The sequence below is a fragment of the Triticum aestivum genome, chromosome 5D, assembly GCF_018294505.1.
Source record: "Triticum aestivum cultivar Chinese Spring chromosome 5D, IWGSC CS RefSeq v2.1, whole genome shotgun sequence".
NCBI classification, from domain to species: Eukaryota; Viridiplantae; Streptophyta; class Magnoliopsida; order Poales; family Poaceae; genus Triticum; species Triticum aestivum.
Genome location: NC_057808.1, coordinates 137,143,620 through 137,164,872, shown reverse-complemented (window position 1 = coordinate 137,164,872; position 21,253 = coordinate 137,143,620).

Below are 21,253 nucleotides of genomic sequence, written 5' to 3'. Positions count from 1 at the left end.
AAAAGAGACAAATGGAAAAAGAGGGCGAATAAAACGGCAAAGGTGAAGTGGGGGAGAGGAAAACGAGAGGCAAATGGCAAATAATGTAATGCGAGGGAGAAGAGTTTGTGATGGGTACTTGGTATGTCTTGACTTGTGCGTAGATCTCCCCGGCAACGGCGCCAGATATCCTTCTTGCTACCTCTTGAGCATGCGTTGGTTTTCCCTTGAAGAGGAAAGGGTGATGCAGCAAAGTAGCGTAAGTATTTCCCTCAGTTTTTGAGAACCAAGGTATCAATCCAGTAGGAGACTACACGCAAGTCCCTCGTGCATGCACAAACAATCAAGAACCTTGCAACCAATGCGATAAAGGGGTTGTCAATCCCTTCACGGCCACTTGCAAAAGTGTGATCTGATAAAGATAATAAGATAAATATTTTTGGTATTTTTGGTATAGATTGGAAAGTAAAGATTGCAAAAATATACGACGACAGAAATAGCATGTTGGCGGGAGATTAATATGATGGAAAATAGACCCGGGGGCCATAGGTTTCACTAGTGGCTTCTCTCAAGATAGCATAATCTACGGTGGGTGAACAAATTACTGTCGAGCAATTGATAGAAAAGCGCATAGTTATGAGAATATCTAGGCATGATCATGTATATAGGCATCACGTCTGTGACAAGTAGACCGAAACGATTCTGCATCTACTACTATTACTCCACACATCGACCGCTATCCAGCATGCATCTAGAGTATTAAGTTCATAAGAACAAAGTAACGCATTAGGCAAGATGACATGATGTAGAGGGATAAACTCAAGCAAGATGATATAAACCCCATCTTTTTATCCTCGATGGCAACAATACAATACGTGCCTTGCTACCCCTGCTGTCACTGGGGAAGGACACCGCAAGATTGAACCCAAAGCTAAGCACTTCTCCCATTGCAAGAAAGATCAATCTAGTAGGCCAAACCAAACTGATAATTCGAAGAGACTTGCAAAGATATTAAATCATGCATATAAGAATTCAGAGAAGAATCAAATATTGTTCATAGATAATCTTGATCATAAACCCACAATTCATCGGATCTCGACAAACACACCGCAAAAAGAATTACATCAAATAGATCTCCAAGAAGATCGAGGAGAACTTTGTATTGAGATCCAAAGAGAGAGAAGAAGCCATCTAGCTAATAACTATGGACCCGAAGGTCTGTGGTAAACTACGCACACATCATCGGAGAGGCTATGGTGTTGATGTAGAAGCCCTCCGTGATCGATTCCCCCTCCGACGAAGCGCCGGAAAAGGCCCCAAGATGGGATCTCATGGGTACAGAAGGTTACAACGGTGGAAATAGGGTTTCGTGGTGCTCTCGGGTGTTTTCAGGGTATATGAGTATATATAGGCGAAAGAAGTAGGTCGGTGGAGCCACGAGGAGCCCACGAGGGTGGGGGCGCGCCTACCCCCCCCCCTCCCCCCCGGGCGCGCCTCCCTACCTCGTGGCCGCCTTGTTGCTTCCTTGACGTCCACTCCAAGTCTCCTGGAGTGCGTTTGTTCCAAAAACGATCCTCTCGAAGGTTTCATTCCTTTTGGATTCCGTTTGATATTCCTTTTCTGCGAAACACTGAAATAGGCAAAAAAACAGCAATTTGCACTGGGCCGTCGGTTAATAGGTTAGTCCCAAAAATAATATAAAAGTGCATAATAAATCCCATTAAACATCCAAAACAGATAATATAATAGCATGGAACAATCAAAAATTATAGATACGTTGGAGACGTATCAACAAGCCAGTGTGCGGTCGCCTTCGTCTCCCCACTCCGTTCGCTCGGGAGATGGAGCTCGACCTGCCACAGGCTTTGAGGCTGCATATGAGGGGCTGCGGGAATGGCAGCATGCGGGTCGACGTCGACTTCCCTGCCCCCCACGTTATGTATCTCCGCCGTGGAAGGAAAACCTACGCTCATGCCCATAGCCTGTCGGAGGGGCTCGTCCACCACTTCAAATTGATGGAGAATGGCCTGCTCTTCGTCAAGGTCTTTGGGCACTTGGGAACTCGCCTAAGGTGTTGCATGGAGAGCTCCTCCGATGACGAAACTTCCTCCTCGAGCGAGAGTGACGAGGAGGACAGCGACAGCGACGACGAGGAAATATGCCCTAGAGGCAATAATAAAGTATTAATTATTTCCTTATATCATGATAAATGTTTATTATTCATGCTAGAATTGTATTAACCGGAAACATAATACATGTGTGAATACATAGACAAACAGAGTGTCACTAGTATGCCTCTACTTGACTAGCTCGTTAATCAAAGATGGTTATGTTTCCTAGCCATAGACATGAGTTGTCATTTGATTAACGGGATCACCTCATTAGGAGAATGACGTGATTGACTTGACCCATTCCGTTAGCTTAGCACTCGATCGTTTAGTAATGTTGCTATTGCTTTCTTCATGACTTATACATGTTCCTATGACTATGAGATTATGCAACTCCCGTTTACCGGAGGAACACTTTGTGTGCTACCAAACGTCACAACGTAACTGGGTGATTATAAAGGTGCTCTACAGGTGTCTCCAAAGGTACTTGTTGGGTTGGCGTATTTCGAGATTAGAATTTGTCACTCCGAGTGTCGGAGAGGTATCTCTGGGCCCACTCAGTAATACACATCACTATAAGCCTTGCAAGCATTGTGACTAATGAGTTAGTTGCGGGATGATGTATTACGGAACGAGTAAAGAGACTTGCCGGTAACGAGATTGAACTAGGTATCGAGATACCGACGATCGAATCTCGGGCAAGTAACATACCGATGCCAAAGGGAACAACGTATGTTGTTATGCGGTCTGGCCGATAAAGATCTTCGTAGAATATGTAGGAACCAATATGAACATCCAGGTTCCGCTATTGGTTATTGACCGGAGAGGTGTCTCGGTCATGTCTACATAGTTCTCGAACCTGTAGGGTCCGCACGCTTAACGTTACGATGACAGTTATATTATGAGTTTATATGTTTTGATGTACCGAAGGTTGTTCGGAGTCCCGGATGTGATCACGGACATGACGAGGAGTCTCGAAATGGTCGAGACATAAAGATTAATATATTGGACGACTATATTCGGACACCGGAAGTGTTCCGGAGAAGTTTCGGATAAAACCGGAGTGCCGGAGGGGTTACCGGAACCCCCCGGGAAAGTATTGGGCCTTAGTGGGCCTTGAGGGGAGAGAGAGGGCAGCATCCAGGAGGTGGCGCGCCCCCTCCCATGAGGTGTCCTAATTGGACTAGGGGAGGGGGGCGCAGCCCCTCTTTCCCTCTCCCTCTCCCTCTCTTTCCTTCCCCCCCTCTCTTCCTAGTTGGACTAGGAAAGGGGAGTCCTACTCCTACTAGGAGGAGGACTCCCCCCTCTCCTTGGCGCGCCCAAGGCAGCCGGCCTCCCCCTTGCTCCTTTATATACGGGGGCAGGGGGGCACCTCTACACACAATTGGATATACGATATTTTAGCCGTGTGCGGTGCCCCCCTCCACCATATTACACCTCGATAATATCGTTGCGGAGCTTAGGCGAAGCCCTGCGTCGGTAGAACATCATCCTCGTCACCACGCCATCGTGCTGACGAAACTCTCCCTCAACACTCGGCTGGATCGGAGTTCGAGGGACGTAATCGAGCTGACCGTGTGCTGAACTCGGAGGTGTCGTGCGTTCGGTACTTGATCGGTCGAATCGTGAAGACGTACGACTACATCAACCGTGTTGTGATAACGCTTCCGCTTTCGGTCTACGAGGGTACGTGGACAACACTCTCCCCTCTCGTTGCTATGCATCACCATGATCTTGCGTGTGCGTAGGAAAAAATTTGTAATTACTACGTTCCCCAACAGTGGCATCCGAGCCTGGTTTTATGCGTTGATGCTATGCATGAGTAGAACACAAGTGAGTTGTGGGCGATAGAAGTCATACTGCTTACCAGCATGTCATACTTTGGTTCAGCGGTATTGTGAGATGAAGCGGCCCGGACCGACATTACGCGTACGCTTACGCGAGACTGGTTTCACCGTTGGGAGCACTCGTTGCTTAAAGGTGACTGGCGGGTGTATGTCTCTCTCACTTTAGTTGAACCGAGTGTGGCTACGCCCGGTCCTTGCAAAGGTTAAAACAGCACCAACTTGACAAACTATCGTTGTGGTTTTGATGTGTAGGTAAGAACGGTTCTTGCTAAGCCCGTAGCAGCCACGTAAAACTTGCAACAACAAAGTAGAGGACGTCTAACTTGTTTTTGCAGGGCATGGTGTGACGTGATATGGTCAAGACATGATGCTATATTTTATTGTATGAGATGATCATGTTTTGTAACCGAGTTATCGGCAATTGGCAGGAGCCATATGGTTGTCGCTTTATTGTATGCAATGCAATCGCCATGTAATTGTTTTACTTTATCACTAAGCGGTAGCGATAGTCGTAAAAGCAATAAGTTGGCGAGACGACAACGATACTACGATGGAGATCACGGTGTCGCACCGGTGACGATGGTGATCATGACGGTGCTTTGGAGATGGAGATCACAAGCACGGTGCTTCGGAGATGGAGATCACAAGCACAAGATGATGATGGCCATATCATATCCCTTATATTGATTGCATGTGATGTTAATCTTTTATGCATCTTATGTTGCTTTGATTGACGGTAGCATTATAAGATGATCTCTCACTAAAATTTCAAGATAAAAGTGCTCTCCCTGAGTATGCACCGTTGCGAAAGTTCTTTGTGCTGAGACACCACGTGATGATCGGGTGTGATAGGCTCTACGTTCAAATACAACGGGTGCAAAACAGTTGCACACGCGGAATACTCAGGTTAAACTTGACGAGCCTAGCATATGCAGATATGGCCTCGGAACACGGAGACCGAAAGGTCGAGCGTGAATCATATAGTAGATATGATCAACATAGTGATGTTCACCGTTGAAACTACTCCATCTCACGTGATGATCGGACATGGTTTAGTTGATATGGATCACGTGATCACTTAGAGGATTAGAGGGATGTCTATCTAAGTGGGATTTCTTAAGTAATATGATTAATTGAACTTAAATTCATCATGAACTTAGTCCTGATAGTGTTTTTGCAAATTATGTTGTAGATCAATAGCTCGCGTTGTTGCTTCCCTGTGTTTATTTTTGATATGTTCCTAGAGAAAATTATGTTGAAAGATGTTAGAAGCAAAGATGAGGATTGGATCCGTGATCTGAGGATTATCCTCATTGCTGCACAGAAGAATTATGTCCTTGATGCACCGCTAGGTGACAGACCTATTGCAGGAGCAGATACAGACGTTATGAACGTTTGGCTAGCTCAATGTGATGACTACTTGATAGTTTAGTGCACCATGCTTAACGGCTTAGAATCGGGACTTCAAAGACGTTTTGAACGTCATGGACCATATGAGATGTTCCAGGAGTTGAAGTTAATATTTCAAGCAAATATCTGAGTTGAGAGATATGAAGTCTCCAACAAGTTCTATAGCTAAAAGATGGAGGAGAATCGCTCAACTAGTGAGCATGTGCTCAGATTGTCTGGGTACTACAATCGCTTGAATCAAGTGGGAGTTAATCTTCCAGATAAAATAGTGATTGACAGAATTCTCTAGTCACCATCACCAAAGTTAGTAGAACTTCGTGATAAACTATAGTATGCAAGGGATGACGAAAGTAATTCCCGAGCTCTTCGTGATACTGAAATCGACGAAGGTAGAAATCAAGAAAAATGTCAAGTTTTGATGGTTGATGTGACCACTAGTTACAAGAAAAGGGCAAAGGGAAGAAGGGGAACTTCAAGAAGAACGGCAAGCAAGTTGCTGCTCAAGTGAAGAAGCCTAAGTCTAGTCCTAAGCCTGAGACTAAGTGCTTCTACTGCAAAGGGACTGGTCACTGGAAGCGGAACTACCCCAACTATTTGGTGGATAAGAAGGATGGCAAAGTGAACAAAGGTATATTGCATATACATGTTATTGATGTGTACTTTACTAGTGTTTATAGCAACCCCTCGGTATTTGATACTGGTTCAGTTGCTAAAGTAGTAACTCGAAACGGGAGTTGCAGAATAAACAGAGACTAGTAGAAGGCGAGGTGACGATGTGTGTTGGAAGTAGTTCCAAGATTGATATGATCATCATCGCACACTCCCTATACTTTCGGGATTAGTGTTGAAACTAAATAAGTGTTATTTGGTGTTTGCGTTGAGCATGAATATGATTTGATCATGTTTGTTGCAATACGGTTATTCATTTAAATTAGAGAATAATTGTTGTTCTGTTTACATGAATAAAACCTTCTATGGTCATACACCCAATAAAATGGTTTGTTGGATCTCGATTGTAGTGATACACATATTCATGATAATGAAACCAAAAGATGCAAAGTTAATAATGATACTGCAACTTATTTGTGGCACTGCCGTTTAGGTCATATTGGTGTAAAGCGCATGAAGAAACTCCATACTGATGGGATTTTGGAATCACTTGATTATGAATCACTTGATGCTTGCGAACCGTGCCTCATGGGCAAGATGACTAAAACGCCGTTCTCCGGAATAATGGAGAGAGCAACAGATTTGTTGGAAATCATACATACAGATGTATGTGGTCCGATGAAAATTGAGGCTCGTAGCAGGTATCATTATTTTCTGACCTTCATAGATGATTTGAGCAGATATGGGTATATCTACTTAATGAAACAGAAGTCTGAAACATTTGAAAAGTTCATATAATTTTAGAGTGAAGTGGAAAATCATCATAACAAGAAAATAAAGTTTCTACAATCTGATCGTGGAGAAGAGTATTTGAGTTACGAGTTTTGCCTTCAGTTAAAACAATGTGAAATAGTTTCACTACTCACGCCACCTGGAACACCACAGTGTAATGGTGTGTCCGAACATCGTAACCGTACTTTATTAGATATGGTGCGATATATGATGACTCTTACCGATCTACCACTATCGTTTTGGGGTTATGCATTAGAGACAGCTGCATTCACGTTAAATAGGGTACCATCTAAATCCGTTGAGACGACATGTTATGAACTGTGGTTTGGCAAGAAACCAAAGTTGTCGTTTCTTAAAGTTTGGGGTTGCGATGCTTATGTGAAAAAGTTTCATCCTGATAAGATCAAACCCAAATCGGAGAAATGTGTCTTCATAAGATACCCAGAGGAGACAGTTGGGTACACCTTCTATCACAGATCCGAAGGCAAGATATTCGTTGCTAAGAATGGATCCTTTCTAGAGAAGGAGTTTCTCTCGAAAGAAGTGAGTGGGAGGAAAGTAGAACTTGATGAGGTAACTGTACCTGCTCCCTTATTGGAAAGTAGTTCATCACAGAAATCTGTTCCTGTGACTCCTACACCAATTAGTGAGGAAGTTAATGATGATGATCATGTAACTTCAGATCAAGTTACTACCAAACCTCGTAGGTAAACCAGAGTAAGATCCGCACCAGAGTGGTACGAACTATGAAGAAGCGATGGTGAGCCCAGATTCCGCAAAATGGCTTGAGGCCATGAAATCTGAGATGAGATCCATGTATGAGACCAAAGTATGGACTTTGATTGACTTGCCCAATGATCGGCGAGCCATTGAGATTAAATGGATCTTCAAGAGGAAGACGGACGCTAATAGTAGTGTTACTATCTACAAAGCTAGACTTGTCAAAAAAAGGTTTTTGACAAAGTTCAAGGTGTTGACTACGATGAGATTTTCTCACTCGGAGCGATGCTTAAGTCTGTCCGAATCATGTTTAGCAATTGCCGCATTTTATGATATCTGGCAAATGGATAAACAAAACTGCATTCCTTAATGGATTTATTAAAGAAGAGTTGTATATGATGCAACCAGAAGGTTTTGTCAATCCTAAAGGTGCTAACAAAATATGCAAACTCCAGCGATCCATCTATGGACTGGTGCAAGCATCTCGGAGTTGGAATATACGCTTTGATAAGTTGATCAAAGGATATAGTTTTATACAGACTTGCGGTGAAGCCTGTATTTACAAGAAAGTGAGTGGGAGCACTACAACATTTCTGATAAGTATATGTGAATGACATATTGTTGATCGGAAATAATGTAGAATTATTCTGCAAAGCATAAAGGAGTGTTTGAAAGGAGTTTTTCAAAGAAAGACCTCGGTGAAGCTGCTTACATATTGAGCATCAAGATCTATAGAGATAGATCAAGACGCTTGATAAGTTTTTTCAATGAGTACATACCTTAACAAGATTTTGAAGTAGTTCAAAATAGAACAGTCAAAGAAAGAGTTCTTGCCTGTGTTACAAGGTGTGAAATTGAGTAAGACTCAAAGCCCGACCACGGCAGAAGATAGAAAGAGAATGAAAGTCATTCCCTATGCCTTGGCCATAGGTTCTATAAAGTATGCCATGCTGTGTACCAGATCTATTGTATACCCTACACTGATTTTGGCAAGGGAGTACAATAGTGATCTAGGAGTAGATCACTGGACAGCGGTCAAAATTATCCTTAGTGGAATAAGGATATGTTTCTCGATTATGGAAGTGACAAAAGGTTCGTCGTAAAGGGTTACATCGATGCAAGTTTTGACACTAATCTAGATGACTCTAAGTCTCGGTCTAGATACATATTGAAAGTGGGAGCAATTAGCTAGAGTAGCTCCGTGCAGAGCATTGTAGACATAGAAATTTGCAAAATACTTACGGATCTGAATGTGACAGACCCGTTGACTAAAATTATCTCACAATCAAAACATGATCACACCTTAGTACTCTTTGGGTGTTAATCACATAGCGATATGAACTAGATTATTGACTCTAGTAAACCCTTTGGGTGTTGGTCACATGACAATGTGAACTATGGGTGTTAATCACATGGTGATGTGAATTATTGAAGTTAAATCACATGGCGATGTGAACTAGATTATTGACTCTAGTGCAAGTGGGAGACTGAAGGAAATATGCCCTAGAGGCAATAATAAAGTATTATTTATTTCCTTATATCATGATAAATGTTTATTATTCATGCTAGAATTGTATTAACCGGAAACATAATACATGTGTGAATACATAGACAAACAGAGTGTCACTAGTATGCCTCTACTTGACTAGCTCGTTAATCAAAGATGGTTATGTTTCCTAGCCATAGACATGAGTTGTCATTTGATTAACGGGATCACCTCATTAGGAGAATGACGTGATTGACTTGACCCATTCCGTTAGCTTAGCACTCGATCGTTTAGTATGTTGCTATTGCTTTCTTCATGACTTATACATGTTCCTATGACTATGAGATTATGCAACTCCCGTTTACCGGAGGAACACTTTGTGTGCTACCAAACGTCACAACGTAACTGGGTGATTATAAAGGTGCTCTACAGGTGTCTCCAAAGGTACTTGTTGGGTTGGCGTATTTCGAGATTAGAATTTGTCACTCCGATTGTCGGAGAGGTATCTCTGGGCCCACTCAGTAATGCACATCACTATAAGCCTTGCAAGCATTGTGACTAATGAGTTAGTTGCGGGATGATGTATTACGGAACGAGTAAAGAGACTTGCCGGTAACGAGATTGAACTAGGTATCGAGATACCGACGATCGAATCTCGGGCAAGTAACATACCGATGACAAAGGGAACAATGTATGTTGTTATGCGGTCTGACCGATAAAGATCTTCGTAGAATATGTAGGAACCAATATGAACATCCAGGTTCCGCTATTGGTTATTGACCGGAGAGGTGTCTCGGTCATGTCTACATAGTTCTCGAACCCGTAGGGTCCGCACGCTTAACGTTACGATGACAGTTATATTATGAGTTTATATGTTTTGATGTACTGAAGGTTGTTCGGAGTCCCGGATGTGATCACGGACATGACGAGGAGTCTCGAAATGGTCGAGACATAAAGATTGATATATTGGACGACTATATTCGGACACCGGAAGTGTTCCGGAGAAGTTTCGGATAAAACCGGAGTGCCGGAGGCGTTACCGGAACCCCCCGGGAAAGTATTGGGCCTTAGTGGGCCTTGAGGGGAGAGAGAGGGCAGCAGCCAGGAGGTGGCGCGCCCCCTCCCATGAGGAGTCCTAATTGGACTAGGGGAGGGGGCGCAGCCCCTCTTTCCCTCTCCCTCTCCCTCTCTTTCCTCCCCCCCCCTCTCTTCCTAGTTGGACTAGGAAAGGGGAGTCCTACTCCTACTAGGAGGAGGACTCCCCCCTCTCCTTGGCGCGCCCAAGGCAGCCGGCCTCCCCCTTGCTCCTTTATATACGGGGGCAGGGGGCACCTCTACACACAATTGGATATACGATATTTTAGCCGTGTGCGGTGCCCCCCTCCACCATATTACACCTCGATAATATCGTTGCGGAGCTTAGGCGAAGCCCTGCGTCGGTAGAACATCATCATCGTCACCACGCCGTCGTGCTGACGAAACTCTCCCTCAACACTCGGCTGGATCGGAGTTCGAAGGACGTCATCGAGCTGAACGTGTGCTGAACTCGGAGGTGCCGTGCGTTCGGTACTTGATCGGTCGAATCGTGAAGACGTACGACTACATCAACCGCGTTGTGATAACGCTTCCGCTTTTGGTCTAGGAGGGTACGTGGACAACACTCTCCCCTCTCGTTACTATGCATCACCATGATCTTGCGTGTGCGTAGGAAATTTTTTGAAATTACTACGTTCCCCAACAATACATACTAAGGGATTTCTTTCCCTGACTGCGCACAGGGTCTGCGCCTTGCTCTGTACATAGGGTTACATGCCTTGCCGGCAAGGCTAGTACAAAATGGGGGTTGTCGGGGCTCCCGGCAACCGCGCCTTAGGGGTCAAACTTGCGAAGATGTTCAATATTCCAGGAATTGCTCACCGGAATACCATCTTCGGTCTCCAGGCGGACTGCGCCGGGCCTGGTGACTCGTATTAGCCGATAAGGGCCTTCCCACTTTGGCGTCAACTTGTTTGAATTCTTGGCGGATTGGATCCGCCAAAGAACAAGGTCGCCTTCCTCAAGGCTTCGGGTGTGAACCTTGCGGCTATGGTAGCGGCGCAAGGCTTGCTGGTAGCGAGCGGCTCGCACAGCAGCCCAAAGACGATCTTCCTCAAGGAGCGTCGCATCATCTTGGTGCAACTGCTCTTGCTCAAGCTCATCATAAGTGAGCACTCGAGGTGACCCGTATATGAGTTCCGTGGGGAGAACTGCTTCTGCCCCGTATACCAGGGCAAAGGGTGTCTGGCCAGTGGCTCGATTTGGTGTCGTCCTGATTGACCAAAGAACCGTTGTCAATTCATCAATCCAGCGCCTTCCGCACTTGTGCAGCTTGTCAAAAGTTCTGGTCTTGAGGCCTCGCAACACTTCTGCATTCGCCCTCTCAGCTTGGCTATTACTTCTGGGATGAGCAACAGAAGCAAAACAGACCTTGCTGCCGAGGTCTTGAATGTACTGCATGAAGGTGCGGCTTGTGAACTGCGTGCCGTTGTCGGTGATGACTTTGTTCGGCACACCAAAACGGCAGACAAGTCCCTTGTAGAACTTGATGACTGACTGTGTTGTCAGCTTTCTCACTAGTTCCACTTCCGGCCACTTTGTGAACTTGTCGATCGCAACGTACAAGTACTCAAAGCCCCCGACAGCGCGGGGAAAGGGGCCCAGTATGTCGAGCCCCCAGACCAAAAAAGGCCAGGAAAGAGGGATTTTCTGAAGAGCTTGGGCTGGTTGATCAAGCTTCTTTGAATGGAATTGGCACGCTTCACACTTGGTTACTAGGGCAGTTGCATCCTGGAGGGCGGTGGCCCAGAAGAAGCCTTGCCGGAACGCTTTGCCGGCAAGGGCTCTCAACCCTATGTGGGAGCCACACATGCCTCCATGTATCTCTGCCAACAACCTCAGTCCTTCTTCCTGAGGAATGCACTTCAACTTCACGCTGTTCGGTCTCCTTCTGTATAGGGCATCATCCACAAACTGGTACATGCTAGACCGACGGGCTACTTTCTCTGCCTCTTCTTGCTCCTCAGGAAGCTCCCCTGTTTGGAGGAAATGGACGGTGTGTTGTGCCCATGCCGGAGCCTGAGGCTCGACGGCAAGGACTAAAGGCACATCTTCAACCGCAAGGGCAGCTGCCTCTACGGTCAGAGCTCGAGGCTCTGCCGGGGGTTGCTGCTCTCCGGCAAGCATGGGGCACCCGGCAACGTCCTTGCCGGCGGCTCCTGGGAGCTCAGCAGGAAAGTACTTGCCAGGGTCTGCCTTCCTTAGCTTGTTCTGTCCTGCTGATGGCTCGACGGACGGTTGAGTTAATTGAAGCACAAAGGTACCTGGTTCCACAGGCAACTTTAGGGCGACGCGCTTCGACAGGTTGTCAGCAATGCCGTTCTCCGCTCGGGGAACATGCTCTGCTTGCAATCCATCAAAACGCTCTTCCAACTTCCTCACTTCATCCACGTAGGCCTCCATCAACGGGCTCTGGTAATCCTTGTTGACTTGCTTAACGATGTGCTGTGAATCACCTCTGATGATGAGCTTCTTGATTCCGAGGTCTGCCGCGATTCTGAGACCGGCAAGCAATCCCTCGTACTCCGCCGTGTTGTTCGTTGATTTTTCCCGGGGAAAGTGCATCTGGACTACGTAGTTGAGGTGCTCTCCGGTGGGCGCGACGAGTAGCACACCGGCACCAGCACCTTGTAGTGAGAAAGCACCATCAAAGTACATAGCCCAATTGCGGCAGGTCTCCTTGCCGGGAAGGGTGGTTTCTGGAACCTCTTCGTCGGGCGTCGCGGTCCATTCCGCTATGAATTCTGCCAAGGCTCGGCTGTTGATCGTTGAAGTGCTTTCAAACTTGAGGCCAAATCTCGACAGCTCCAATGCCCACTCCACAATCCTCCCTGTTGCGTCTGGGTTGTGCAAAATCCGTTGCAAAGGAGGCGGGTGACGACGGTGATCTCATGCACTTGGAAATAGTGGCGTAGCTTTCTCGAGGCCATAAGGAGGCTGAAAAGTAGCTTCTGCATACCAGAATATCTTGATCTAGCCCCTGCAAGAGGGAACTGACAACATAAACGGGGTGCTGCACCACCTTCTTCTTCTGTCCCACTTCACCCATCTGCTTAGACTCTGCCTTGCCGGGATCGGGCCTTGCCGGGGGCTCCGCCTCGCCGGCGTCAGGCTCTGCCGGGGAGGGCCCCAGCTTGCCATCCGACGGCTCTGCTGCTACTGCTGCTTCTTCCTCAAGTTCCCTCTGCGCCACCAACGCAGCACTGACCACTTGATTCGTTGCGACTCTTGTGGTTTAGGCACGACTAGCGATGGCGTGGAGGAGAGGTACCTCTTCAAATCTTGCAGCGCTGCCTCTGCCGCCGGAGTCCACTTTGCTGGACCCGCCTTTTTCAAAACTTTGAAAAAGGGGAGGGCGCACTCAGAAGATTTGGAGATGAACCTACTCAGGGCAGCAACGCAGCCGACGAGCCTACGGACGTCTTTGACCCGTTTTGGTGCCTCAATCTGCTCGATTGCCTTGATCTTGTTGGGATTTGCTTTGATTCCGCGTTGAGACACAAAGAACCCAAGAAGTTTGCCGAAGGGGACACCGAACACGCACTTCTCTGGGTTGAGCTTGAGGTTGATCTTGCGCAGATTTGCAAATGTTTCCTCTAAATCTTGCACGAGCGTGGCCCTATCCTTGGTTTTCACCACTATGTCGTCCATATAAGCTTCCATATTTCTATGTAGCTGGGGCTCAAAACCAATCTGGACTGCTCGGGAAAATGTTGAACCAGCGCTCTTCAACCCGAAAGGCATTCGTACAAAACAGTACATACCACATGGGGTGATGAACGCGGTTTTTTCTTCGTCTTCCTTCATCATTAAGATCTGGTGGTATCCCGAACAAGCGTCGAGGAATGACAGTAGGTCACACCTGGAAGTGGAGTCCACAATCTGGTCGATGTGCGGCAGAGGGAAAGGATCCTTTGGACAGGCTTTATTGATATATGTGTAGTCAATACACAACCTCCATTTCCCATTTGCCTTACGCACCACCACTGGATTGGCCAACCACGTGGGGTGGAGCACTCCTCTAACTAGGCTTGCCGCCTCTAACTTCCTGATCTCCTCGATAATGAACTCTTGTCACTCCAAAGCTTGCTTCCTGACCTTCTGCTTGATGGGCCGTGCATGAGGACAGACAGCAAGATGGTGCTCAATCACCTCCCTAGGAATGTCGGGGATGTCGGATGCTTGCCATGCAAACACATCGACATTCGCCCACAGGAAGGCGACAAGCGCTTTCCTATTTGTTGTCGATGGTGGAGCTTATAGTGAAAGCGCCGCCCGTGCCATCCTCCTTGACGGACACCTTCTTGGATTCTGGTGGTGCGGCCTTGGACTTCTTGCTCTTGCCGGTGGAGCTCTCTGGCACGTCCTCAACGGGAGCGCAGCACTCCAAAGAGGCGCGCTTGCTGGAGTGGGTGCGAGAGGTCTTGCCAGAAGAGGTCTCGCCAGAAGAGGTCTTGGCGGCAAAGATCTTGTTGGCCTTCTTCCTTCCCGGGACTTCAGTGGCAGGAGCAAGTGCCTTGGCAGCAGCTGCTGCAACTGCCTCTCAGTAGAGTTGGTCGGCGCAGACGAGCGCGTCTTTCTTGTCAGAGGGGACGGTGATGATGGTCAGCGGCCCCGGCATCTTCAATGTGTTGTAGGCGTAGTGTGACGCCGCCATGAACTTGGCCAGCGCTGGGCGGCCAAGGATCCCGTTGTACGGCAAGGGGATCTCGACGACATAAAAAACGATCTTCTCTGTCCTATAGTTCAGCTCGCCCCCAAACGTAATGGGCAGCGTGATTTTACATTTCGGCTGACTCCTTCTCGAGTTGACCCCTTGAAACGTGCCCGTCTCCTCGAGATCTCCAACAGGAATCTGCAGCTTCCTGATCACAGCGGGCGAGATCAAATTCAGACCGGCCCCACAACCAGCACTTTTGTCACCTTGAGGTTGCGTATTGTTGGTGAAACCAACAATGGCAAACACCCGATCGCAGTCATGCGATCAGGGTGATCCTCGGTGTCGAAAATGATGGGCGTGCGGGACCGCTTCAGCGGCTTCTGGGCATCGAACGATGGCTCTGCCACATTGACCTCACGCGCCCACTGCTTCAGTTGGCGCTGAGAGGTGTGCAGCGAGGCGCCACCGTCTACGCACATGGCCTCTGTAGCTTTCTGGAATTCGTGCTCGCCGGACTCGTCGTCCTTGTCGTGATCATCATCTTCCTCCTTCTTGTCGCAGCCCCGAGCGGGCCTCTCTTGTTGGTTATCTTTGCTGCGGCGACCTCCTTGGCCGCCACACTTCTTGCCGGACCCCTCAGCACCATCCTGACCCTTCTCCTTGTCCCGACTTTCATATTCATCTTTCTGCTTCACTACAAGTAACTCAACCTGTCGGCAGTTCTGGAGGTCATGGCCCTTGGTGTGGTGGATCTTGCAATACTGCTTGTCGGAGCCTCCTGGCTTGTCGCGGCCGCCAAGGCCTGGCAGGCGGTTCACCCGGCAACCTCCTTGCCGGGGTCGTCAGCCTTGGCTTTCTTGGCGGCGCCGGAGTCACCGGATCCCTCAACGGCAAGCACAGTCTTGCCCTTATGCTTCATGTTGTGGCGCCGGCCCTTCTTCGTCGGGGCAGCGGCGTCTTCGTCCGTGGAGTCGGTTTCCGCGCCGCGTCCTCGCCGGGGTACTTCCTTCCTTCCTCAGCCCGAGCACATCTATCAGCCAGAACATAAAGTTTGGCTACATCCTTGACCTTGTTCATCGCCAGCTCTTCATGCATCTTACGGTTGCGTACGTTCTGATGGAACGCACTGATGACAGTGGCGGGATGAACATCTGGGATGGTGTACTGCACACGGCTGAATCTTTGTATGTACTTATACAGGGGCTCACCATCCTTCTGGGGGATGACATGCAAGTCACTTGCCTGGCCAAGAGCTTGGTGGCCTCCGGTAAAGGCGCCAACAAACTCGTGGCACGGATCCGACCAGGAAGAGATGGAATCCACTGGCAGGTGCATCAACCACGACATGACGTTGGGATTAAATCCCAACGAAAAGTAGTTGGCAAGCACCTTGTCGTGGCGAGCCCCGGGGGCTTGCATCGCGATGGTGTAGATGCTGAGGAACTCCGACGGTTCAGTCTGTCGTTGTACTTTTCCGCAACATCAGGCTTGAACGTGCGGTGGGAGGGCCACTGGAACTGCCGCAACTTTCGAGTAAAGTCCAGACAACCCACGTCGTAAGGCAGGTCGCCAGAGCCCCCCGGCGCTGGGTGGTCCATAGCAGGCCCTGCACACCGATCCGACTGATGGCGCACCTCCCGCCGTTGCTCGATGGTAGTTCGAGCGTCTTCCTAAGCTCGCTCTCGAAGAACTCGACGTTGGTCGCAGCGGGTTCGCGGGTTGGACGACGTTGTGGAAACGTTGTCACGGGCATCGGCCCGACCAGCCGGCTGCTGCTATTGTGGCCGTGGGGGAGGAGAGTGCACTGTGGTTGCAGCATCTCCGGTCCTCCCACCGCCGGCATGCACTGGCTTGATAGAACACCGGCATGAGGGTCCCGCTGGGAGCGATTCGTCTTTGTTGGCGAAGCTGACGAGGCTTCGGATGGTGGCCCTCCACTCGTCGAGCTTTTCCGCAGTAGGAGGAAGTCGAGGATTAGTTGCACGCGCGCCAACGCGTCTGCTGGCGTGGGCGGTGGCGAAAGCTGCATGGACCGTGACGCGCTCCGACTTCTAACCAAGTTAGAAGGAGCTCTGTCACGGTCTCGCGGTCGCACGCTGCTCCCGCCGGCTTCCGGGCACGCACGCCGGCCTGGTGCGTCCTGAGAGTGGTGCACAGGGATCTTCCCGCAGCGGTGCTTGGGAGCCCCGACGTCGCGGTGTTGCTCATCGCGTGCGGCCTGGGAAGTCCGCGGCACGGGTGCAAGCTGGGGTGCCGTAGAGGTTGCCGCGCCACCCGTGGGCAGCACGGCCCCACCCCCAGACCCAGCAGCGCGCGGCTCATCGTCTCGGACCCGAACGATGCCACTTCCCTCGCTCCGATTGCCAGAATGTCATGGATGCTCGCGGGCCATGTCTCCGGCACCATCCGTGGCCACCCGGTCGCCTGCTCGCACTTGCGCGGACGGGCCGGCCCCGGACGACCTGGTCGCTGTCATCCCCTTCTTCTTGGGGGCCATGGTGATGACGAAGTCGATGCATTAACTTCCAAACCGGATTTTCACAGCTTGCGCACCCCCTACCTGGCGCGCCAAAGATGTCAGTGGAAACGACACCTATGGGATCACGGGGAATCCCTTCTACGGTTGGCGGGCGCGGGGCTGTGGAAAGAGCGGGTTTAGAAGATCAACATGGGGAATTTATCCAGGTTTGGGCCGCAAGTGATGCGTAATACCCTACTCCTGCTGGTTTGTGTTTATCTGGTGTTATTGGACTAGCTACAAAGCGTGCAGGGTCCAAAAAGTCCGAATCCCCCTCCAGTATGCCTCGGGCCTCCTTTTATAGCCAAAAGGGGTCTCCACGGTGGCACACAGGAGGTGAAAAGTTTGTACTGTATACAATTCTATCGCCTGGCAGTGTGGGACAAACCCATTTAATGCGCTGCCGACGTGCCCCCTCACTTTATTGGGGATGGCAAGGAAACTCGTCCCGTCCACCGCCGCTTCGCCTCGCTCCAACGCGCGTCCAGGCTTACTAGGCGTGCAGCGCCATGCTGGCTGGCTCGCTGCTGAGTTGGTGCGGTGGCAGAGTCTTCACGAAGATCTGCATGCCACCACGCAGGTGCTTGCTGAGTTGGCCTAGAAGCTGCACGTCGCCACGCAGGTGCCTGCCTTGTTGGCGGGTTGACTTCTGTGTTGGAACAGCGGTGGAGCCTTGGCAGGTGGGGGCCTGGCTGCGGCCCCGCAGATGTCTCCGGCAAGGGTCTTGCCGGGGTCTCGCAGGCGTCATCGGCAAGGGTCTTGCCGGGGGTCTCCGCCTTCTGGTTTTCATCTAGTATTGAATGTCCTTGGTCTTCACAAAGATCTGCATGCCACCATGCAGGCGCCTCCCGAGCCTTGGTTCCAATGTTGTCGATGGTGTCAGAACTCTTAGGCTCAAGGGTGGCGGCTCTGCTGGTGTTGGGCAAGTTGCCACGGCAAGGCCCTTGCCGGGGCTTCGTAAGCTGCCCCGGTAAGTCTCCTGCTGGGGAGAGCCCACCTTGTCCCTCTGCTCCTCGCACCTTTGGCTTGGCGCTGCTCTGGTAGTCTTGTGTCTTTGCTTCCCCTTCTATCCCGCCATGCGCGGCCGCCGGCGTGTGGCTGCGACTGCCCGCGCACAAGTAAAGGAGTACAAAAAGGACCCCTACTTTTGTACACCGACATTTAAGTCTTGATCCCCTTCTGGACACACCTATTTGGGAGAGCCAAAATCATGTCATGACCTATTAGAATTTCTCTCTATGCTTCACTTCAATTTTTTATGAGCAATGGACTTGCTCTAGTGCTTCACTTATATCTTTTTGAGCATGGTGTGCTTAGTATTTTTTAAGAAATGCTCTCTTGCTTCACTTAGATTTATTTGAGAGTTAGTAAAATTTTCAAGAAATTCTCTCTTGCTTCACTTAAATTAATTCGAGAGAAAGAAAGAAATTTTATGCTCATGATCTTCACTTATATTTGTTTGAGCTTATGAAACGCAACACATGAAAATTAGTCCCAAAGTAATAGATATCCAAGAAGGATATAATAAAAACTTTCATGAAGATCATTGGACAAAATAAACTTGATTCTTAGTAATAGTTTTGAGATATGATGATGTGATATGTGAGTTATGTTGATGAGTAATTGTGCTTTTAGTAAGAATATTGGTGTTAAGGTTTGTGATTCCCTATGCAAGTGCGGAAGTCAATAATTATGCAATGAAATTATATCCTACTTGTGGTGCATTATTCGGTGTTATTTATGCTTAATGCTTGCTTATGAGATTATCCATTTCTTGGTTGGTCGCTTCTCAATCTTTTGCTAGCCTTCATTTTGCACTAAGTATGATCTCTACTTGTGCATCCAAAAACCTTTAAACCAGTTTTGCCACATGAGTCCACTATATCTACCTATATGCGGTATTCTTTTTCCGTTCTAAGTAAAGTTGCATGTGCCATCTCTAATTTTCAAAATAAACTTCTCTTTTGTGCGTTTTTTTCGCTCGCCGAGCGGTGAAGGGTGGCTAATATTTTCCATGCTAGATGTGTTATTCTCAAGATGAGTGTTTATCACTTGTCATTGCACGAGAGTAAGGCAAAGGTATTAGGGATGCCCAGTCCCGAAATGAAAAATGAATTTACTTTATGTTGTCAAATTATAAATTCCTTGGAAAGTGTTGGTATGGAGGGCAACCGTGGATACGACTAGCCATGGAAAGTGAAAGTATGGTTGAAAAAGGAATAAACTTTATTTTCTGTTTGGGAACCGCCTATGATATATCTAGCATGGAAAGTGTTGGGAACTCTAAGTCGTTTTCGTTGGTGGGATGGATACAACTCCCAAAATGTTTTTATCTATAAGTTTTTCGCTTTGAGCTCTGGCACCTCTACAAATCCCTACTTCCCTCTGCGAAGAGCCTTTCTTTTATGCAATTTTTATTTTGAATTTGAGTCTCCATCTTCTCTTACAAAAGCACCAACTAGGAGGCAATATGATCGTACCTAAGTATTGGGTGTAACTAATATGCGAGTGTGTTTCATGAATGGATCAATGGTTGAGTATGATGGGCTAGGGATAACTTACTTTAGCGTTGATATTTTGAAATACATGGTTGCTTGTTGATATGCTTGAGTATTTAAATTATCATGTCAAAACTAGACTATTATTTTGAACAATATAAAAGTCAAAATGTCCATGCTATAAAGAAAGAATATGGTATGACATGATAGGCAGCATTCCACATCAAAAAAATTGTTTTTATCACTTCCCTACTCGAGGACGAGTAGGAGTTAAGCTTAGGGATGCTGATACGTCTCCAACGTATCTATAATTTTTGCTTGTTCCATGCTGTTATATTATCAATCTTGGATGTTTTATAATCATTTTATAGTCATTTTATATCATTTTTTGGTACTAACCTATTGACATAGTGCCAAGTGCTAGTTGTTGTTTTCTGCATGTTTTTACATCGCAGGAAAGCAATATCAGACGGAGTACAAACGCAACAAAACTTTACGGAGATTTTTTTTGGACCAGAAGGAACGTAATGGGCCCTAGCTACGCCTGGGGTGCCCCGAGGGAGGCACAACCGACCAGGGCACGCCAGGATGCTCTATAAATACCCCAATATTCAAGAAACCCTAGGGGGTCGATGAAATATTCATCCAGCCGCCGTAGAGTCCAGAACCACCAGATCCAATCTAGACACCATCTCGGAAGGGGTTCACCACCTCCATTTGTGCCTCTTCGATGATGCGTGAGTAATTCTTTGTAGACCTTCGGGTCCATAGTTAGTAGCTAGAGGGCTTCATCTCTCTCTCTGAGTTCTCAATACAATGGTCTCTTGGAGATCCATATGATGTAACTCTTTTGCGGTGTGTTTGTTGGGATCGATGAACTTTGAGTTTATGATCAGATCTATCTTTTTATATCCATGAAAGTATTTGAGTTTCTTTGATCTCTTTTATGCATGATCTCTTATAGCCTCGTATTTCTTCTCCAATATTTGAGTTTTGTTTAGCCAACTTGATCTATTTATCTTGCAATGGGAAGAGGTGCTTTGTAGTGGGTTCGTTCTTACGGTGCTTCATCCCAGTGACAGAAAGGGAACCGACACGTATGTATCATTGCTAGTAAGAATAAAACGATGGGGTCTATCTCTACATAGATAGATCTTGTCTACATTATGTCATCCTTCTTATTGCATTACTCCGTTTCTCCATGAACTTAATACACTAGATGCATGCTGGATAGCGGTCGATGTGTGGAGTAATAGTAGTAGATGCAGGCAGGAGTCGGTCTACTAATCGTGGACGTGATGCCTATATAATGATCATTGCCTGGATATCGTCATGAGTATTTGAAGTTTTGTTAATTGCCCAACAGTAATTTTCTCACCCACCGTTTGCTATTTTTCTCGTGAGAAGCCACTAGTGAAACCTATGGCCCCCGGGTCTCTTTCTCATATATTTGGCTTTGCGATGTACATTTTCCTTGCATTTAATACCTTGCTGCAATTTTTCCTTATTTATTTTATTTGGTGTTCGATCT